General features: G+C 41.7%; 1 protein-coding gene and 1 pseudogene across 1 annotated transcript in view; both read left to right on the top strand.

The window, feature by feature from the left end:
* The window catches only part of LOC141172009 (chemerin-like receptor 1), a 203,295-nt gene that overhangs the window by 38,192 nt on the left and 143,458 nt on the right, over positions 1-21,645 (top strand). The gene's annotated exons all lie outside the window — the stretch shown is intronic.
* On the top strand, positions 15,509-16,062 carry LOC141173017 (high mobility group protein B1 pseudogene; annotated as a pseudogene).

The following is a 21,645-nucleotide window of genomic DNA, read 5'->3' as shown; positions in this document are numbered from 1 at the left end:
TAGATGCATAAAATGCTCATTTTAATAGCTAGATTCCAAAGCCATTATCACATGGATTTTTAAAGTAAGTGCACCAGCCTCTTCAGTCCTAAGTTATCTATTTAATAACGTTCTGCCATTTGCATTGTAAAATCTGATTACTGATCTTCTTTGCTAGTCTTTTTCTTATTTGCTGTTAGTGCCCTCTGCTCCGGACCTCACGATAAAGGCCATCTGGGCACATTTGTCCCTCTGATTGCCATTCTCAGTGGAGCCACATGACTCTCTTGAAATGAGCCCTGGTGGTCAGGAGTGGGACTCTATTTGATTGGCACCTAGTTGAACCCTTTACTGGCCAAGATTGCATCTAATTTTCAGATTTGGTTGAGTATTGTATAGAGAGTTTATCCTTGCCATGTAGTCATTTTAAGGGTTAATCCCACTGAACAAACACCTACATATTTCCCTCTTTACACATCTGTAACTTATAAGTATCCCTACAAATCATCCAAAATGCTTGTTCGTTATTTCATTTTTCCTATTTTATAAAAAAAATTCCCACGAGAGTCATATTTTTCTCTTTTCGCCTGCTCCGAGAGACACATTAAGTGATTGAAATGCTTTTACCTTCACGAACTGTTAATATTCATTGAGCTGCGGTACGTGGCGGATCCAGTGAACCATTCATTTATCTCATTCTGGAATATAAAGGAATTAACTGAACAATTTCGTAAGCAGATAATTTAGCTGCCGTACAGGTGCAGATGAGCTGCGTCCATACGAGGTGCCAAGTCTTAATGCTGTGCCGAGTACAGATGTCGTACCAACATAAATATGCTGCCATTCAGATATGATGCCCAGGACATCCACTAAGTGGAGACAAATCAACTGCATGTCTTTAGTATAAACCCAAAGCGTGTTTACTCCAATCTAAGTCCATGTTTCAGCTCCAAGTTCTCTACATAGTTTCCAGCTATTCCAAACATCCAAAATCGGATCCAGAACAGGGACCTCCTCAATTAATATTTCCATTCATTGCCAGCAGTTATGTGAAGAAAATGGTGAGGATCAGCTGTATGGGATCAGAATGTTATGACTGCATAAGAACACTCACACAGGTTACGTTCAGAGCAGGAAAGACAAATATCTGAACCCAACAGGACCTTGTTCAGACTAGGAAAGCCCTTTATCTGACCCTGATTTTTGCCTGTCAGACCGCAGAGTTTGGCACCCTAAGTATACGCAATGATGCACCCACTCAACGTCGACTTACGAATGCCCTCCCTATAAAAAATGTGCAACATTAGAACAAATATAGCTATAAAGTGAAATACACAAAAATCTAAGAAAGAGGCACAGGCCTATGAACATGTTCACACAGACACACAGGATAGATGAAAGAAAATAAGAAGAACCACACAACAAACGGAATATGTGGAAAACGTAAAAGAAAGGAAAGGGTACTGGGGATGAAGACACACAAACAAACCGTAAGAAAAGCAACCAGGTAAAATAATCCCTAGCTGAGGTGCTAGTGCTCCAAACACCATCTGTATTGAAATATAGCCAGAAAAGATACAGGTGCAAGGTCAGTATAAATAGCCCCTCCAAAAAAGTGATAGAATATAACCAAATTGAGAATTGAGAGACACCTGAATAGAAGCAAACCAAAGAAAGGAAAGAAAAGACAAAAGAAACAGCAGCAGTTGTACAGAGACCAAACTGGCTGTGGCTCAGTAGAAAGGGAAATTGACCCTGCAGCAATATGTCACCGGATCAAGTCTCAAAACCGAGGCATGACACACACGAATTGAGACCCCCATCGATTCCTAAAATAGAGATGCAACAGTAGGGTGTCTTCTGGACTAAGACAGGGACGTTTTGGAATTTTCGTAGTCACCGGATCGGGTCTCAAAACTGAGGCATGACACACATGAATTGAGACCCCCATCGATTCCTAAAATAGAGAGGCAACAGTAGGGTGTCTTCTGGACCAAGACAGGGACTTTTTGGAATTTTGTAATCTCCAATCCTGAAAGTGACTTTCCAGTCTGACACAAAGTCTCCTTTTCTTTTCCCCAAATATTGAATCAGTGCTTCTTAGATTACCCAATGCAGACAGTGCTTGGGTTGTGTCTGAGACACTCCCACAGTTCTCAGATTGGTCGGCGGTGCTAGGGGAGTGTCCAACACAACTCAAGCCTGGTGTAGATCAGGTAATCGTTGAAACACTGAACCCATGTTGGGGGAAAGAAGAGCAGTCATGGAATGGGCAGATCTGCAGCACATTCAATAAAAAAGGAAGGCATCAGTTAAATGTATTAATAATTACCTTGATAATGTTACATATTTTGTATCAGATGGGAAGGCCACTTTAAGAACTTTTTTTATTTCATTTGAGGCGTATTGGGCATGCCAGACCTTGATCGCTTAGCAATGAGCTCAAAAAGGATTTTTCTTGCTGTTTTTTTAAAACTGATGGGGGTACCAACTAATAGACCACACCAGTGAAATGATTTGATTATACTAATAGATCACACACTGCTCATGAGTCAACAGTGTGAGGCAGCAGTAAAAAAAAGGGAAGCACAGTTCTGGGATGTATTAACAGAAGCATAGAGTCTAGATCACATGAAGTAATTATCCCCCTCTACTCTTCCTTGGTCAGACCTCATCTGGAATACTGCGTCCAGTTCTGGGCACCATATTTTAAAAAAAGACATTGAAAAACTGGAGTAAGTTCAGAGAAGAGCTAGAAGGATGGTGAGTGGACTGCAAACTATATCCTACGAGGAACATTTAAAGGATCTGGGAATGTTTAGCTTGCAAAAAAGAAGGCTAAGAGGAGACTTAATAGCTGTCTATAAATAGCTAAATGGATGTGAAAGTGTAGAGGGAACATCCATATTTTCATCTGCACATGGAAACACGAGAAGCAATGGAATGAAACTGAAAGGGAGAAGATACAGATTAGATATTGGAAAAAACTTTTTGACAGCGAGGGTGATCAATGAGTGGAACAGGCAGTCATGAGAGGTGGTGAGGTCTCCTTCAATGGAATCTTCAAAAAGAGGCTGGACAGGTACAGTACAGACCAAAAGTTTGGACACACCTCATTTAAAGATTTTTCTGTATTTTCATGACTATGAAAATTGTACATTCACACTGAAGGCATCAAAACTATGAATTAACACATGTGGAATTATATACTTAACAAAAAAGTGTGAAAAAACTGAAAATATGTCTTATATTCTAGGTTCTTCAAAGTAGCCACCTTTTGCATTGATGACTGCTTTGCACACTCTTGGCATTCTCTTGATGAGCTTCAAGAGGTAGTCACCAGAAATGGTCTTCCAACAATCTTGAAGGAGTTCCCAGAGATGCTTAGCACTTGTTGGCCCTTTTGCCTTTACTCTGCGGTCCAGCTCACCCCAAACAATCTCAATTGGGTTCAGGTCTGGTGACTGTGGAGGCCAAGTCATCTTGCGTAGCACCCCATCACTCTCCTTCTTGGTCAAATAGCCCTTACGCAGCCTGGAGGTGTGTTTGGAGTCATTGTCTTGTTGAAAAATAAATGATGGTCCAACTAAACGCAAACCGGATGGAATAGCATGCCGCTGCAAGATGCTGTGGTAGCCATGCTGGTTCAGTATGCCTTCAATTTTGATAAATCCCCAACAGTGTCACCAGCAAAGCACCCCCACACCATCACACCTCCTCCTCCATGCTTCATGGTGGGAACCAGGCATGTAGAGTCCATCCGTTCACCTTTTCTGCGTTGCACAAAGACATAGTGGTTGGAACCAAAGATCTCAAATTTGGACTCATCAGACCAAAGCACGGATTTCCACTGGTCTAATGTCCATTCCTTGTGTTCTTTAGCCAAAACAAGTCTCTTCTGCTTGTTGCCTGATCTTAGCAGTGGTTTCCTAGCAGCTATTTTACCATGAAGGCCTGCTGCACAAAGTCTCCTCTTAACAGTTGTTGAAGAGATGTGTCTGCTGCTAGAACTCTGTGTAGCATTGACCTGGTCTCTAATCTGAGCTGCTGTTAACCTGCGATTTCTGAGGCTGGTGACTCGGATAAACTTATCCTCAGAAGCAGAGGTGACTCTTGGTCTTCCTTTCCTGGGGCGGTCCTCATGTGAGCCAGTTTCTTTGTAGCGCTTGATGGTTTTTGCCACTGCACTTGGGGACACTTTCAAAGTTTTCCCAATTTTTCAGACTGACTGACCTTCATTTCTTAAAGTAATGATGGCCACTCGTTTTTCTTTACTTAGCTGCTTTTTTCTTGCCATGATACAAATTCTAACAGTCTATTCAGTAGGACTGTCAGCTGTGTATCCACCAGACTTCTGCACAACACAACTGATGGTCCCAACCCCATTTATAAGGCAAGAAATCCCACTTATTAAACCTGACAGGGCACACCTGTGAAGTGAAAACCATTTCCGGTGACTACCTCTTGAGGCTCATCAAGAGAATGCCAGGAGTGTGCAAAGCAGTCATCAAAGCAAAAGGTGGCTACTTTGAAGAACCTAGAATATAAGACATATTTTCAGTTGTTTCACACTTTTTTGTTAAATATATAATTCCACATGTGTTAATTCATAGTTTTGATGCCTTCAGTGTAAATGTACAATTTTCATAGTCATGAAAATACAGAAAAATCTTTAAATGAGAAGGTGTGTCCAACTTTTGGTCTATACTGTATCTGTCTGAGATGGTTTACTGAATCCTACATTGAGCAGGGGGTTTGACACGATGACCTTGGAGGTCCCTTCTAACTCTAACACTTTATGATTCGATGTCTCATGTTGTCTCTCGATATTATGTCGGAAGATACAGAAATTAGTGGAACTCCCCTTTAACTGACTTGAAAACTGTGCTCTAACCTAAGTAAGGCTATGTGCCCATGATGCAGAAATGCTCAGGATTTTTTCCTGAGCGTTTCTGCATCTCCCTGGCAGAAAAAAACACATGCGGATTGTACATGCGGATTGTACATGCGTTTTCCTGCCAGGGACATGCGGAAGTGAAGCGTTCTTCACTTGCATTTCCTCATGCGGTTTGTCAAGCCCTTTCCAAGCGATTTTAGCATCACTTGGAAAGTGCTTGTCAACTTGGTCACACTACATAAATCCATGCAAACCGCATGTATTTATATACTGTGCCTGAAAGAATGGTAAAAAATAAATATATACTTACCCTCCGGTGTCTTGCTTCCCTCCGTCCTGGCTGCCGGCAGTGGTACACTGAAGGAACTGCCGACGTCAGCGTTGCGTGACCCGTCACATGACTATGACGTCAGCGCAGGTTCTTCAGTCCATCGCTAGCTGCCGGCATGAAAGGACGAGTGCAGCGGGGGCCATCAGAAGGTAAATATAATCTTTATTTTTTATTTTATTCTTTTTTTCACAGTTTCTATGGTATCCAGGTCTGGAGGAGAGTCTCTTGTCCTCTAGACCTGGGTACCATCCGCACATTGGAACGCTTGCATTCCGCATGTCCTTATCTAGTGAAGCGGAATCCATGTGTTCTAATGCAAGTGAATGGCGGCGAAAACGCAGCACTTCCGCAAAATAATTGGTAGTGCTGCGGATTTTTCCGCAATGATAATCCGCAGCGGAAATTTCCGCAGCATGTGCACAGCACATGCGGATTATCATTGGGGAACATGGCAGGCCTTCTACCATGCATTTTTTAAGCGTTTCTGCAGCATTTTTACCGCTGCGGAAACGCTTAAAAAACGCATCGTGGGCACACAGCCTAATTATCCTCATTAGAAAACCCAAGTTAGAATAATTCAGCCATCACAGTGTCTGTGGTCATCCTGTTCTCATAGATCAGTCTAGTGGCGGTGCGGTCAGACCTTCTTTCACTCTGAATGCACCAGACGTCATTTTGTTAACAGCATAGTCATTTTCTCAGTGCAATCTAGATTTTCTGTTTTGTGGTTACAGCACAATAGTCTGGACTATACATCAAAGCGTTATAGATCTCATGTATCTCACAGAGTGTACCGGAGGAGGGAGAAGAAGTGCACATTTCCTCTACAGGGAACACAAATAACAGATTGTTCTAATTAGTAATTTAGTGCTAATTAGTATATGTGTGCATTGTATGGACCTATTATGATGAAGTAGGCATCTGCGTCGTAGTGTGGTCTGCCAGCGCCGGAAGCGAGGCAAGTATTTTGCGCCCCTTAACCCATTAACCGTTAGCACTTCCTGAGTCCCTTCTCCCAGTTGAGTACTGAACCCTTTAACCCACACACGTATTTATTGTATTTTAAGAAAATAATAATGTGATTATATATTTTTTTCTGATTTTTGATAAAATCCAGCAATAAATAGCTAAACATTGTAATGATAAATTTTGTTTTAATTTTATTTTCGTAATTATATGTATATTTTTTTATGATATTGTGCAAAATTTAATGCGCTCTCTATTCATTACTAAGAGACACTTTTAAGCCATTACACTTTTTGCAGCCCAACTGAGGGTAGGGCTTGGGTCAGTGCTTGTTATATCTGTCAGAGGCCACAGGTCCCAAAAAGGCTGCTTCGAACAGATTGAGCGTAATCCAATTCATCTGGCAGATACCAGAGGAACCCCGACCTTCATCCTTTAGCCCCTGTAACGGGATCTAGTATTAAAACAGGGTCCACTGGGCTGCTGTCCAGAAGAGCAAACTATGGCAAGAGAATGGCCAGGTCAAAACCAAGAGAGCAGTAAAGGTATCGTTAGGCAGGAGAGAGGTCATAAGCAAGCCAAAGTCCAAACAGGAAATACATACTGTCTTCTAAACAGGAGCAGAAACACAGAACTTAACTAGAAGTGCAGAAAGCTATACTGTACCTGGCAGCTTCCGGCAGTAAGCTGGAAGATTTAGTAGAGTTTGGTGCTTTCCAATTGGCTGAGGCCGGGAGCTGGTCACTCCAGCTAGTCAAAACAGGGAACACATACTGTATACTAAACAGGAGCAAAGACATAGAACTTAACTAGAAGTGCAGAAAGCTATACTGTCTCTGGTATCTTCCAGCAGTAAGCTGGAAGATTTAGTAGGGCTTGGTGCTTTCCAATTGGCTGAAGCCAGGAGCTGGTCACTCCAGCTGGAAAGCACACAAATCCATACTGTGAGAATGGACAGCAGTTCAGGAACCAGCCACACTAACCTTAGTAGCTTGACAGAGCCTTGGTCGTCATGAGCTTCTGGTTCCAACATCTCTTCTATCACCAGTGCTGCCTACAGTATGAATACGGCAACGCCTGGTGATAGAAGCAGATGTTGCAAGTACCAGAGGGGATTTAACAGTGCTAAAGCTAGGGATAGGGTTAGGGCTTGGGCTATGGCTAGGCTTAGTAATATGGGTAAAGATTGGGCTATGGTTAGGATTTTGGCTAGAGATAGGGTTAGGGATAGAGCGAGGGTGATAACATTGTTACTAAAAATTGTAATAAAAAGTAAAAATAAAAGTTTAAAAATTTGATATCTTATTTGAGCGATAAACTAAGAAAAACTAGGGGGTCAAAGGGCAAAACTACCATGAGATCAGTAGTCATAATCCGAAATAATATACATATGCATAAGGGTTAAAGGATTCAAGATTGGACTGATGGGAAAGACTCAGGGAGTGCTAACAATTAATGGATTAGGGAGCACAAAATTTTTGCCTTGTCCTGGGTTCTGGAAACCCACATTACTCCATTGGGTACATTCAATTTAACACCAAGCTAATTGCCTGTGCCTATCACAGCTCATTTCAATCCATGTGAATGAGATTGAACTTCAGAGAGCTGCCTACCAAGAGCGGCCACTGCAAAATGTATGGAGCTGCTGTGCCTGGTAAACAATGGAGCCAGACAATTTGTTGGGGCACACAGACCCCCAACAACATGATATTCTATGCATAGGCCATCAAAATCCAAAGGGCTTTGGAAAATCTATCTAGAATAAAGTTCATTCTTCATATTTACCAAAATAGGAGGGGTGAATTAAAAAAAACTATATTTGATCAGTAATGTATTAGTAACCGTATGAGTTTACATTCTACAAATTACCGTTTCATTGACCAAAGCGTGAACATTATAAATCTTCAAAATGCCCATCCGTGGCTGTAAACCTGACACCTTGTAGAAGGTGACAGACTCATGAGGCATCATTGAATAATATGGTGTCCTGACTCTGAAAGAAAGACATTAAGTCAGATCCGGACTATTATCTCCTCATGACTGTTGGGTCATTGATGGCAGCTTTCATATCAGGAAATCGGAAGGAGAAGTGAATGAGCACTGAGAACTCCTATTATTAGAGATCAGACGGTTAAACACAGACAGAAGAGACAATTATATATCACAAGAGATATTTCCTGCAAACACAGCATAGAGCTGGTGAAAGTCGTCAGCTGGGCGAGTCACGAGAGCGATGGAATGAAGCCACTGGATCAGTCGAGATCACAGAAATCCTGAATGATAAAGTCTCACAATCTAAAATTATACAATAGAATTTAAAGTGAAACATCAGGTAAAGTGTGAAGTTTCAAGTTTTGCCCAGTAAAGAAGTACCCCAAAATTTACACTTACCTAATGCTCTGGGTCAGAGATCCACCATGACCTTCTTGTATGCCACGCTCACCAAGAGATCATGAGCCACCAGTAACTGCAGTGTCCCTGACTGGTTCCTCTCTCTCCCTCGGTGTCCCTTCATGGTTCCTCTCCCTCCCCCGGTGTCCTTGCATGCTTCCTCTCCCTCTCGTGGCAGAGATGGCAAGTGTCAACATGCTCACCACCATGGCCGCTCCGGCTCCCCCCGTGGCTTCCGGTTTCCTGGGCCTGTGTACTTCACACGGGTGTCCCAGCAATGCACTTAGGGCACGAGCATACTCTTAAAGGGGCAGCATGAAGTGTCCCCAGCTTATAGCTGGGAGGCATTAGGTATTTAAGGTACCTTCACCTGTAGGGAGGTGTCTTCAACCTACTAGGTCGTTGTCAGGTCCCTGTTCCTGTTCTGCGATCCTGTACCAGATGTAATATGCTTTCTGCCCCTCTATAGTCATACCTGTTTTGTTCATTCTGTTTGATGCACATTATGAGTGAAGGGGGTTCTAGATGTGATGCATTGGTTTTGCACCTACTATATCATATCTGTACTGTTGATTCTGCTTGATGCACATTATGAGCGAATGTGAATATAGATGTGATGCAATGTTTTTGTCCCCCTATAGTCATACCTGTACTGTTGATTCTGTTTGGTGCACATTATGAGCGAAGGGGTGGTTCTAGATGTAATACAACCATTTTGTCCCCCTTTAGTCATTCCTGTTCCGCTCATTCTGTTTGATGCACAATATGAGCGAAGGTGAATCTAGATGTGATGGAATGTTTTTGTCCCTCTATAGTCATACCTGTTCCGTTAATTCTGTTTGATGCACATTATGCGCGAAGGTGAATCTAGATGTGATGGAATGTTTTTGCCCCTCCCAATAGTCATATCTGTTCCGTTCATTCTGTTTGATGCACATTATGAGTGAAGGTGAATCTGGATGTGATGGAATGTTTTTGCCCCTCCCAATAGTCATATCTGTCCCGTTCATTCTGTTTGATGCACATTATGAGTGAAGGTGAATCTGGATGTGATGGAATGTTTTTGCCCCTCCCAATAGTCATATCTGTCCCGTTCATTCTGTTTGATGCACATTATGAGTGAAGGTGAATCTGGATGTGATGCAATGTTTTTGTCGCCTCCCCCTATAGTCCTATCTGTACTGTTGATTCTGTTTGATGCACATTATGAGCAAAGAGGATTCTAGATGCAATGCAACCATTTCTCCCCTATGGCCATACCTGTTTTGCTCACTGTGTTTGATGCACATTATGAGCTGAGGTGAATCTAGATGCGATACAATGTTTTTGCCCCCCTATAGTCATACCTGTGCTTTTCATTCCATTTGATACGCATTATGAGCTTGTCCCTGGTTTTATCCCTGCCTCCCTCCGCTGTGCTGCTTTTGCTTGCCCTGGAGTTATACATAGCTCTGGTACATATCATTCCGTCCCCATGCACAATACATATCACTGCCAATTCTTCTCTCGCTCCCTGTAACATCTGCAGCCGTTTGAAAATGAGTTGACAAATACAAGACACCGAAATCTTGTCAACCAATTAGCACCAGAGCTTTCAGGGCTGCCGCTTAGAAATTTATCAAAGGCAGAATGCTGTCCGGGACCCGATCTTTGCTCCATGTTTATATGGACTGTTCACTCCCCTGCAGGTTGTTTCGAATCGAGAGGGAAACAAATGTGAAACGCGTTAGGGTGTGACGATTGCCAGCGAGCTGCTGATGGATCTGTTATTGTCTCAGAAATGGTTCGGTGCAAGCAGTTTTTTGGATTTATAATCAAGGCACGGAAATGAATCTGCCTTGGCAGAAATTGGCGTGGCACTATTTATTCTAGAGGAAGCGCAGAGTAAACTGAACAGTTCCTGGCAAATAGAAGAAGATTTGCTGAGGAATTAAAAGTTATTTGGAAGAAAAAAAAAAAAGGTAATAATGATTACAAGAATAATGTAACATAAAGGAACACACCTCCCCTCCCCCAAGTCTTCCACCACTATTATATACTGGCTGGCCTCTATACTTTCTAAAATCTGCCCAAAAGGTGGCAGTAGAGAACCAGCTTTGGAAAAAGATTGATATGCAAACTTTTTTTTACCCAGGGAGCATTGAAAGGCATATACTGTAAGTCTCCTTATACCAACTTGGTGCTCCGCCAAATCCTGTATCCTACTTTGCACTTATGAGGAGCAATCATCCGAAACAGCGCACAACAGCTGAGGTTATTATTGTTTTGGCAAAGTTCATTATAGGATTGACCTGATCTTATAGGGTGACGGCTATGTCCAATTGATGGCACTGGACTTATTTGGAAGAGGGTCAATGTATGTATTGTTATACTAGTGTAGCTACTCACTCGGGATAATAGGTAAAGCTAAAAACTGCAACTGACCCTTCCGGTACCTGTACAGACTAGAGATCCTGATCCCCCAGTCCCTAGTGGTTCCTGCATGAGCAGAGATAGCCTTAACCACAGACTAGTGGACCTATGCTGCCTGAAAGGCCATCAAGCTCTTCACTTTCCTCCTAAAGAACCGGAGGGTAGAGCAGAGTATAAATTACCTACAAAAGGGAAAGTGTGCTAAAAAGGGAAAGATCCCAGAGTGAGTAAAATAGACCACGAAATACAAAATAAAGTATAAAGTAAGTACTGTTAGACAATATGCTGCCTACTTCCTAAAAAGAAACAAACAGAAAAAGCAAAGAGATCAACCCTAGATGAAAATACAGAATATAAAGCCGCATCCTAAAGGTGATAGGGCAGACAAATGAAAACACCTGTGTTATGCTAAACAGACTGCAGTCAGAATAACATAACCTAAACACCAGGAGAAAAGGTGTGTTTGCTATGGTTTGGCGGACTGAGAAGCCAAACGCAAGCTCAAAGGTTACGAACCCAGGAGCATGACACATATCTTTAATCCTAGAAAGCATTGCCTGTCTATAAGTCTCTCTGTACCAGCTTGAAACTTTCTACAAGGAGAAAATTACAGCCCAACAGATTCATAGTTTTGACAAGAATAAAAAGTTTAAAGTTGCTGTGACAACCTTGATGTTTTTGGGCATTTAAATATCATTGATAAGTTTTACTTGCAATCCTATATGTGGCCACATGGTGTGCTGCAGAAGGAAACAAGTCTGTTAGCAGCATGGAGCTCATTAGGTGGGATTTATCAATAGTGTGTGGTATGGTATACATGCATTTACAGGTCAATGAAACTGCAAATGACAATAAATTTACCAAAATGACACACAATGACACACCGATTGGCATGAGAAATTTGGTGACACAAGGGAATGTTTACCTTTTTTGCTTATTTTCCTTGTTAAATCTCCCTTCAATTTGTCAGGCAAATGGTTATAAGCATCCTTGCTTCTAAATTTTAGTCCTCCAACACCTCCAACTTGAAGTTTAGGGGCTCTAGTGTAAATTCTGTACTAGTGCCCCAACTACCTAGGGCACCGGAACTTAGGTGCAGCTGCTGCCTGTCTGTCCACATAGCTATCCAGTTTAACATTTTCTGTATTATTATTATTATTTATAAATTAACTTTTAATGATTTGTAGCAATAAACAACACAATACAAATGCTTTAGATATGCAGTTGACATTTTATAAACAGCGTTCCTTCCTCCGTGATTCATAAAACACTCATCACAGAACTTAGTGCATAGAACAAGATGTATCTTCCGATGACCTGACAGTTTCCCTTTTCTGTTCTTAGTCATTAGAACAGTGTCCATTTTAGGACATGATCAGATATCAAAATCAAACATCAGAATGATGTCAGTTTAAGGCTAAATACCCTGTCTGAGAACTGATTTTGATAAGTGATTTTGACAAGTGATTTTGATGAATGATTTTGATGAGTGATTCTGACGAGTGATTTTGATGAGTGATTTTGATGAGTGATTTTGACGAGTGATTCTGAGAAGTGATTCTGACGAGTGATTCTGATGAGTGATTTTGACAAGTGATTTTGATGAGTGATTTTGACAAGTGATTTTGACAAATGATTCTGACAAGTGACTTTGACAAGTGACTTTTACAACTATAATAATAATATAAAAAAAAGTAACTGCTCGATGATAGGACTTCAACCCAAAATTCTGTGTCCCAAAGCCAGTGCACTAACCACAGAGCTATAAACTCAGTTGTTAAAACCTCAGAGTTCTATTTGGTTATATGATTTTCAGTGCAAACTTGTCTAAAACTCATTGGGACTTATGCACAGACTGCAAGCAAGCCAAATTGAAATGATGTTTGATTTTGATGTGTGAGTCTGATGTGTGACTTTCTTCAAACATCAGAATCAGAATCACAATGACTTTTAGTCACTCTGAGTATTTTCATGGTTGATCTCATAAGACAAGAAAAGCTATTAGGTAGTATCACTTGACTGGATAGCACCTCTGCAATTACAGTGTTAAGAGTTCAAATCCTGATAGGAATAAAAAATGAAAATACTCAGGGTGACTAAAAGTCATTGTGATTCTGATGTTTGAAGAAAGTCACAAATCAAACATCATTTGAATTTGGCTTGCTTGCAGTCTGTGCATGAGTCCCAATGAGTTTAAGACAAGTTTGCACTGAAAATCATATAACCAAATAGAACTCCTAGGTTTTCACAACTGAGTTTATAGCTTAGTGGTTAGTGCACTGGCTTTGGGACGCAGAATTTTGGGTTCAAGTCCCATCAGCGAACAGTTTTTTTATTATTATTACAGTTGTAAAAGTCACTTGTCGAAGACACTTGTCAGAATCACTCGTCAGAATCACTCATCAAAATCACTTGTCAGAATCACTCATCAAAATCACTCGTCAGAATCACTCGTCGGAATCACTTGTCGAAATCCCTTGTCAGAATCACTAGTCAAAATCACTTGTCAGAATCACTCATCAAAATCACTCATTAAAATCACTTGTCAGAATCACTCATCAAAATCACTTGTCAGAATCACTTGTCAGAATCACTCATCAAAATCACTTGTCAGAATCACTCATCAAAATCATTCATCAAAATCACTTGTCAGACAGGGTATTTAGCCTCAAACTGACATCATTCTGATGTTTGATTTTGATATCTGATCATGTCCTAAAATGGACACTGTACATTAGGGATATTCAATTCTGTCATTTTCAGTAATTCTTTAGCTGCAGTAGTAGAGGAGACCTGCAGGATATCGTCGCCCTGTGATACTTGACTTGAAGGAACTTTAGATGATTGAGTACTTGAGTGAGTCCATTAGCGGAGGGTGAGATTGTTCTGCTGGATGAGTAAGTCACCGCTGCATGATCTGAGAGGCACATCATGCTGTGGGAGTTTATTCTATATTCAAATTTTTTTATTTTTTAGTGTTTGTTAATTTGAATAATATTTATTTTTAAATTGTCTAGTATTTAGATACTGCTCATTTTTTATCTTCTACTTCTTCTTCTTCCTTCTTCTTTTCCCTTCTTCTTCCTTCTCTTTCTTCCTTCTTCCCCTTTGTTTTTCTTCTTTCTTCTTCCTTTTTCTTCTTTGTCCCTTTTATTTCTCCTTCTTCTTCTTCCTCCTTCTTCTTCCTCCTTCTTCCTTCATCTTCTTATTCCTTCTTCTTTTTCTTCCCTCTTCTTCCTTCTTCTTCTTTCTTTATTCTTCCTTCTTCTTCCTCCTTCTTCTCCTTCTTCTTTTTCTTCCTTCTTCTTCTTCTTCCATCTTCCTTCTTTTTCCTCCTTCTTCTTCTTCTTCCTTCTTCTTTTTCTTCTTTCTTCTTCTACTTTTTCTTCATCCCTCTTCCTTCTTTTTCTTCATTCTTCTTCCTTTTTTCTTCTTCTTTCTTTCTTCTTCGTTCTTCTTCCATCTTCCTTCTTCTTCCTTCTTCTTTTTTTCTTCTTCTTCCTTCTTCCTTTTTCTTCCTTCTTTCTTCTTCTTCCTTCTTCCTTCTTTTTCTTCATTCTTCTTCCTTTTTTCTTCTTCCTTCTTCTTCCTTCTTATTTTTTTTCTTCCTTATTGCTCCTTCTTCCGTATTCCTTCTTTTTCCTTCTGCTTCTCCTTCTTCATTCATCTTCTTCCTTCATCTTCTTCTTCTTTTGGTGTTGGCCTTCATAATGCAGTGGGTTCTTTCAAGGAATCTAGGATCTGGTACTGTATCGACATTGAATATGCACAGATCTCAGAAGAGCTGCTCTCTGCAGTTGACTGAGAGTGATCTTATCAAAATTGAGATTTTATAAGTTCTTCCTGAGGTTTTTAGGGATAGCACCCATTGTGCCGATCACCACTGGTACCACAGCTACTGATTTATGCCACAGTCTTAAATTTTCAGGTTTTGATATTTTTTAGCTTTTTCCACTTCTGCTGCCTCAAATCTGTTATCTTTTTTATTATTATTATTATTATTATTCATTATTTTTTTATTATTTAGTACATATTTTATTGCAATCCATTTCCTGTAGGGGAATGATAGTATTATGCAGTAGCACTTATTCATATGGATGCACTACACAAAGTTACAAAACTTTTTCTATTCATTTCTATAAGAAATCTAATTTGCTGTTCATATAAGGAGTTTTAAGCATTTTTTATTATTATTCTAAAGAGGTTTTTAAAAAGACACTTGGTGGGAAAAAGAAAGTGAATGCCACTTCTTTTATGTGGATTCTGCTGGAATCCCCTCCAAACTAGACACCGACCAAACAAAAGGCTGCAAGTAATGCTTAAAAAAATACTCTTCCAAAACTCTTTAAAATTCTGCCAACAAATACTTCAAAATCTGCAAAAAAGGAGAGTTTCTGGAAGTGATTTCCATCTGAAAAACTTGTTTGTTTTTTTAACGTCAGCGGAAGAGGCTGCGTTTCGATCCTGCTTTCTCTCACAGCCATTGCCGCACATTAATCTCCATAGACATGGCATTGAAATTTTTTTAAAAAATGGGGAAAGGTGATTCCAAGAAGCCCAGAGGAAACATGTCCTCCTATTCTTACTTTGTGCAGAGGTGCAGAGAAGAGCACAAGAAAAAGCCTCCTGAAGCATCTGCGAACTTTGCAAAATTTTCTATGAAGTGCTCCCAATGGTGTAAGACTATATCTGGTAAAGAGAAGGGAAAGTCTGAAGACACGGCGAAAGACAACAAGCTTCGTTATGAAAGTGAAATGAAAGCTTTCATGACACCCAAAAGAAAAAAACAAAAAGAAGTTTAAGGAACCAAATGGACCAAAGACCACCCTCGGCTATCTTCTTGTTTTTCACTGACTTGGAGCAGCCAGGTCTGACCATTGGAGACGTTGCGAAGAAATTAGGAGAGATGTGGAATAACACTTCATCAGAGGACAAGGTGCCTTACGAGAAGAAAGAATCCAAACTGAAGGAGAAGTATAAGAAGGATATGGCAAAGGCCTCTTCTAAGCCTGAAAAGAGCAAGAGAGTTGAGGATGACGAAGATGAAGAGGAGGAAGACGAAGAAGAGGAAGATGATGATGAATGAGCATCTCCATGAGCCTTTTTTTCGTCTATATGGCATTCAACCCCCACATTAAGCCACATTGATTGAGGGAAAAGTGAAAAATTACAGCATCCCGAAAGTCAAAGTAAGCCAAGTCTTTTACGATGAAGTATGCAGCATATTCACAGACTTTACATCTGCATAAATAAACACACCCTGTAAGTAGAGCTGTGAAACCACAAACTCATCTACGGGGAACCAAATTACAATTAAATTGCAAAATAAATAAATATATAAAATTACTTTTTGCTCATTTGTATGAACTTGGCCTTCAAATAATGTAGGATTCCTTTAAAATTGATGCAATATTGATTTTTTTAACACTACGTGAGCAAAGCAAATTCTACATAATGCTGAATACTTACTTGGCAGGAAATGTCTTATTGACTCCATCTATAAAGGAATGAGTGGGAGGAATAAAGCAAATATCCAGGAGTCGGTGTAGGGTTAAGAGCTCTCCATAAAAGCCTCATTGCTGGTGATACAGAGGAAACAGTGCGGATTGTTTTGTATCTCCATCTATAACACAATACCTCTGTATAACAATGCACGGCTATTATACCCCTCCAGGAGTAATTAGCATACACAAAATGAATCATATAATCGCTGGGTGCAGGAAGGAGAGAGTCCATGTAATCGACATTACTATAGCAACTCCGGGGAACCTAAAGTGTATTTACTCTCTGCTCCTCCGCCTCTGGGGAAATCAATGAGGCATGCTCTTCTTTCTTCATGTTTTTCAGATACTGTAGGGCAAGGGGAGCACAATTTGCTTTTTTTCCTAGAAAATCTTGGTGTAATAGACCATACACTCAATAAGCATTTCGAACGCAAGGACTTAGACTCCATACTTATCTCCGATGGCGTCAATAATTGACCTAACTGGGACATTCTGGTGGTTCTTTAGAATTGAAATAATTGTCATATTTATCATCCTTCTTATTCTTGGTAAAGAGGTTCTGCATCAGTCTATGTCTATCCAATCCCAGTTCACTGTTCTGTCTGTTCAATCTCCACTCTCCCCACCCTATCCAGACTTACAGGTGCAGCTTGCACTGAGCAGTGTGAGATCTCAGTAGTAGCAAGGAGGAGGGGCACTGAGGAATTTTTTATCAGGCTAAGTGGATAAAGATTCTGGAGGAGCAAGGAGGAGGGGTGGGTGACGATTTGAAGGTGCTGGGAGGTGGTACTCTTAAGGGTTGTCAATCAGGCAAGATAGGCAAAGAATTGCTATGGCTTGTAGGAGTAACTCCGATGAGCTGTCAATCAGGGCAGGTGAGCAGATTTTCTGAAGGAGCAGTGTGGAGGGACACTGAAAAGCAGTCAATCAGGTTAGGTGGTAAGCAATTTGCAGTAGCTGGGAGGAAGGATACTGGTGAATTGTCAATCAGGTTAGGTGACAGAAGGAGCAAGGAACAAAAAGCAAGATGGAGGAACTCTGAAAATCTGTCAATCAGGCTAGACAGGCAGAGAATAGTATGGGCTTGGAGGAAGAACTCTGAGGAGCAGTCAATCAGGGTTGAATATTCTGGAGGAGCATGACGGAAGGACTATGAAGAGTTGTCAATAAGGCTAGTTGGGTTGAAGTTCTTCAAGTGCAGGGAGGAGGGACTCTGATGAATTGTCAGTCAAGCTAGGTGGGCAGAAAACTGCAGAGGCTTGGAGGAGGAACTCTGATGAGCTGTCAATCAGGGCAGGTAACCAGATATTCTGAAGGAGCATGGTGGAGGGAAGAAGCAGTCAATCAGGTTAGGTGGGCAGAGATTTACAGGAGGGATAACGGTGAGTTGTCAATCAGGCAAGGTGGCGGTAGGAGCAAGGAACAAAGAGCAAAGTATAGGCACTCTGAAAAGCTGTCAATCAGGCTAGGCAGGTGGAGAATTGCATGGGCTTGGAGAAAGAGCTCTGAAGAGCAGTCAATTAGGGTTAGATAATTTGCAGGAGCATGAAGGAGGGACACTGAAGAGATGTCAATAAGGTTAGGTGGGTGGAGGTTCTTCAGGAGCAAGGAGGAGGGACTCTGAAGAGCTGTCAATCAGGTTAGGTGGGTGAAGATTTGAAGGTGCTGGGAGGAGGTACTCTTAAGGGTTGTCAATCAGGCAAGATAGGCAAAGAATTGCTATGGCTTGGAGGAGTAACTCCGATGAGCTGTCAATCAGGGCAGGTGAGCAGATTTTCTGAAGGAGCAGTGTGGAGGGACACTGAGAAGCAGTCAATCAGGTTAGGTGGTAAGCAATTTGCAGTAGCTGGGAGGAAGGATACTGGTGAATTGTCAATCAGGTTAGGTGACAGAAGGAGAAAGGAACAAAAAGCAAGATGGAGGAACTCTGAAAATCTGTTAATCAGGCTAGACAGGCAGAGAATTGTATGGGCTTGGAGGAAGAACTCTGAGGAGCAGTCAATCAGGGTTGGATATTCTGGAGGAACATGACAGAAGGACTATGAAGAGTTGTCAATAAGGCTAGTTGGGTTGAAGTTCTTCAAGTGCAGGGAGGAGGGACTCTGATGAATTGTCAGTCAAGCTAGGTGGGCAGAAAATTGCAGAGGCTTGGAGGAGGAACTCTGATGAGCTGTCAATCAGGGCAGGTAACCAGATATTCTGAAGGAGCATGGTGGAGGGAAGAAGCAGTCAATCAGGTTAGGTGGGCAGAGATTTACAGGAGGGATAACGGTGAGTTGTCAATCAGGCAAGGTGGCGGTAGGAGCAAGGAACAAAGAGCAAAGTATAGGCACTCTGAAAAGCTGTCAATCAGGCTAGGCAGGTGGAGAATTGCATGGGCTTGGAGAAAGAGCTCTGAAGAGCAGTCAATCAGGGTTAGATAATTTGAAGTAGCATGAAGGAGGGACACTGAAGAGATGTCAATAAGGTTAGGTCGGTGGAGGTTCTTCAGGAGCAAGGAGGAGGGACTCTGAAGAGCTGTCAATCAGGTTAGGTGGGTGAAGATTTGAAGGTGCTGGGAGGAGGTACTCTTAAGGGTTGTCAATCAGGCAAGATAGGCAAAGAATTGCTATGGCTTGGAGGAGTAACTCCGATGAGCTGTCAATCAGGGCAAGTGAGCAGATTTTCTGAAGGAGCAGTGTGGAGGGACACTGAGAAGCAGTCAATCAGGTTAGGTGGTAAGCAATTTGCAGTAGCTGGGAGGAAGGATACTGGTGAATTGTCAATCAGGTTAGGTGACAGAAGGAGAAAGGAACAAAAAGCAAGATGGAGGAACTCTGAAAATCTGTTAATCAGGCTAGACAGGCAGAGAATTGTATGGGCTTGGAGGAAGAACTCTGAGGAGCAGTCAATCAGGGTTGGATATTCTGGAGGAGCATGACGGAAGGACTATGAAGAGTTGTCAATAAGGCTAGTTGGGTTGAAGTTCTTCAAGTGCAGGGAGGAGGGACTCTGATGAATTGTCAGTCAAGCTAGGTGGGCAGAAAACTGCAGAAGCTTGGAGGAGGAACTCTGATGAGCTGTCAATCAGGGCAGGTAACCAGATATTCTGAAGGAGCATGGTGGAGGGAAGAAGCAGTCAATCAGGTTAGGTGGGCAGAGATTTACAGGAGGGATAACGGTGAATTGTCAATCAGGCAAGGTGGCGGTAGGAGCAAGGAACAAAGAGCAAAGTATAGGCACTCTGAAAAGCTGTCAATCAGGCTAGGCAGGTGGAGAATTGCATGGGCTTGGAGAAAGAGCTCTGAAGAGCAGTCAATCAGGGTTAGATAATTTGCAGGAGCATGAAGGAGGGACACTGAAGAGATGTCAATAAGGTTAGGTGGGTGGAGGTTCTTCAGGAGCAAGGAGGAGGGACTCTGAAGAGCTGTCAATCAGGTTAGGTGGGTGAAGATTTGAAGGTGCTGGGAGGAGGTACTCTTAAGGGTTGTCAATCAGGCAAGATAGGCAAAGAATTGCTATGGCTTGGAGGAGTAACTTCGATGAGCTGTCAATCAGGGCAGGTGAGCAGATTTTCTGAAGGAGCAGTGTGGAGGGACACTGAGAAGCAGTCAATCAGGTTAGGTGGTAAGCAATTTGCAGTAGCTGGGAGGAAGGATACTGGTGAATTGTCAATCAGGTTAGGTGACAGAAGGAGCAAGGAACAAAAAGCAAGATGGAGGAACTCTGAAAATCTGTTAATCAGGCTAGACAGGCAGAGAATTGTATGGGCTTGGAGGAAGAACTCTGAGGAGCAGTCAATCAGGGTTGGATATTCTGGAGGAGCATGACGGAAGGACTATGAAGAGTTGTCAATAAGGCTAGTTGGGTTGAAGTTCTTCAAGTGCAGGGAGGAGGGACTCTGATGAATTGTCAGTCAAGCTAGGTGGGCAGAAAACTGCAGAGGCTTGGAGGAGGAACTCTGATGAGCTGTCAATCAGGGCAGGTAACCAGATATTCTGAAGGAGCATGGTGGAGGGAAGAAGCAGTCAATCAGGTTAGGTGGGCAGAGATTTACAGGAGGGATAACGGTGAGTTGTCAATCAGGCAAGGTGGCGGTAGGAGCAAGGAACAAAGAGCAAAGTATAGGCACTCTGAAAAGCTGTCAATCAGGCTAGGCAGGTGGAGAATTGCATGGGCTTGGAGAAAGAGCTCTGAAGAGCAGTCAATCAGGGTTAGATAATTTGCAGGAGCATGAAGGAGGGACACTGAAGAGATGTCAATAAGGTTAGGTGGGTGGAGGTTCTTCAGGAGCAAGGAGGAGGGACTCTGATGAATTGGCAGTCAAGCTAAGTGGGTGGAAAACTGCAGAGGCTTGGAAAAGGAAATCTGAGTAGTTGTTAATTAGGTTAAGTGGGTAGAGATTTGCAGATTCTGGGAGGAGGGACTCTGATAAATTGTCAGTCAAGCAAGGTGGATGGAGATTGCATGGGGACCGCAGCATGGGGACTGCAGCCATCTCCCGACTGCTGCCTCTGCCGGAAGGCAGAAACGTCCGGCTGCAGCGATCCTGGGACCCCGCTCCACCAATGCCGGTAAATTCGCATTACAAGATCCACCCACATTCCCCCCCCCCAAATTTTGAGTAAAAAAGTGCGTCTTATAATACGAAAAATACGGTATACAGTCATATGAAAAAGTTTGGGCACCCCTATTAATCTTAAGCTTAATGTTTTATAAAAATTGGTGTTTTTGCAACAGCTATTTCAGTTTGATATATGTAATAACTGTTGGACACAGTAATGTTTCTGCCTTGAAATGAGGTTTATTGTGCTAACAGAAAATGTGCAATCTGCATTCAAACAAAATTTGACCTGTGCATAAGTATGGGCACCCTTATCATTTTCTTGTTTTAAATACTCCTGCCTACTTTTTACTGACTTACTAAAGCACTTTTTTTGGTTTTGTAACCTCATTGAGCTTTGAACTTTATAGCCAGGTGTATGCAATCATGAGAAAAGCTACTTAAAGTGGCCACTTGCAAGTTGTTCTCCTGTTTGAATCTCCTCTGAAGAGTGGCATCATGGGCTCCTCAAAACAACTGTCAAATGATCTGAAAACAAAGATTATTCAACATAGTTGTTCAGGGGAAGGATACAAAAAGCTGTCTCAGAGATTTAACCTGTCAGTTTCCACTGTGAGGAACA

This window comes from Phyllobates terribilis, unplaced genomic scaffold (assembly GCF_046119375.1).
Source record: "Phyllobates terribilis strain yellow unplaced genomic scaffold, ASM4611937v1 Scaffold_12__6_contigs__length_324123572, whole genome shotgun sequence".
In the NCBI taxonomy this organism is placed as follows: domain Eukaryota; kingdom Metazoa; phylum Chordata; class Amphibia; order Anura; family Dendrobatidae; genus Phyllobates; species Phyllobates terribilis.
The sequence above is the reverse complement of the archived record's forward strand: the minus strand, read 5'-3'. Positions and strand labels throughout refer to the sequence as shown.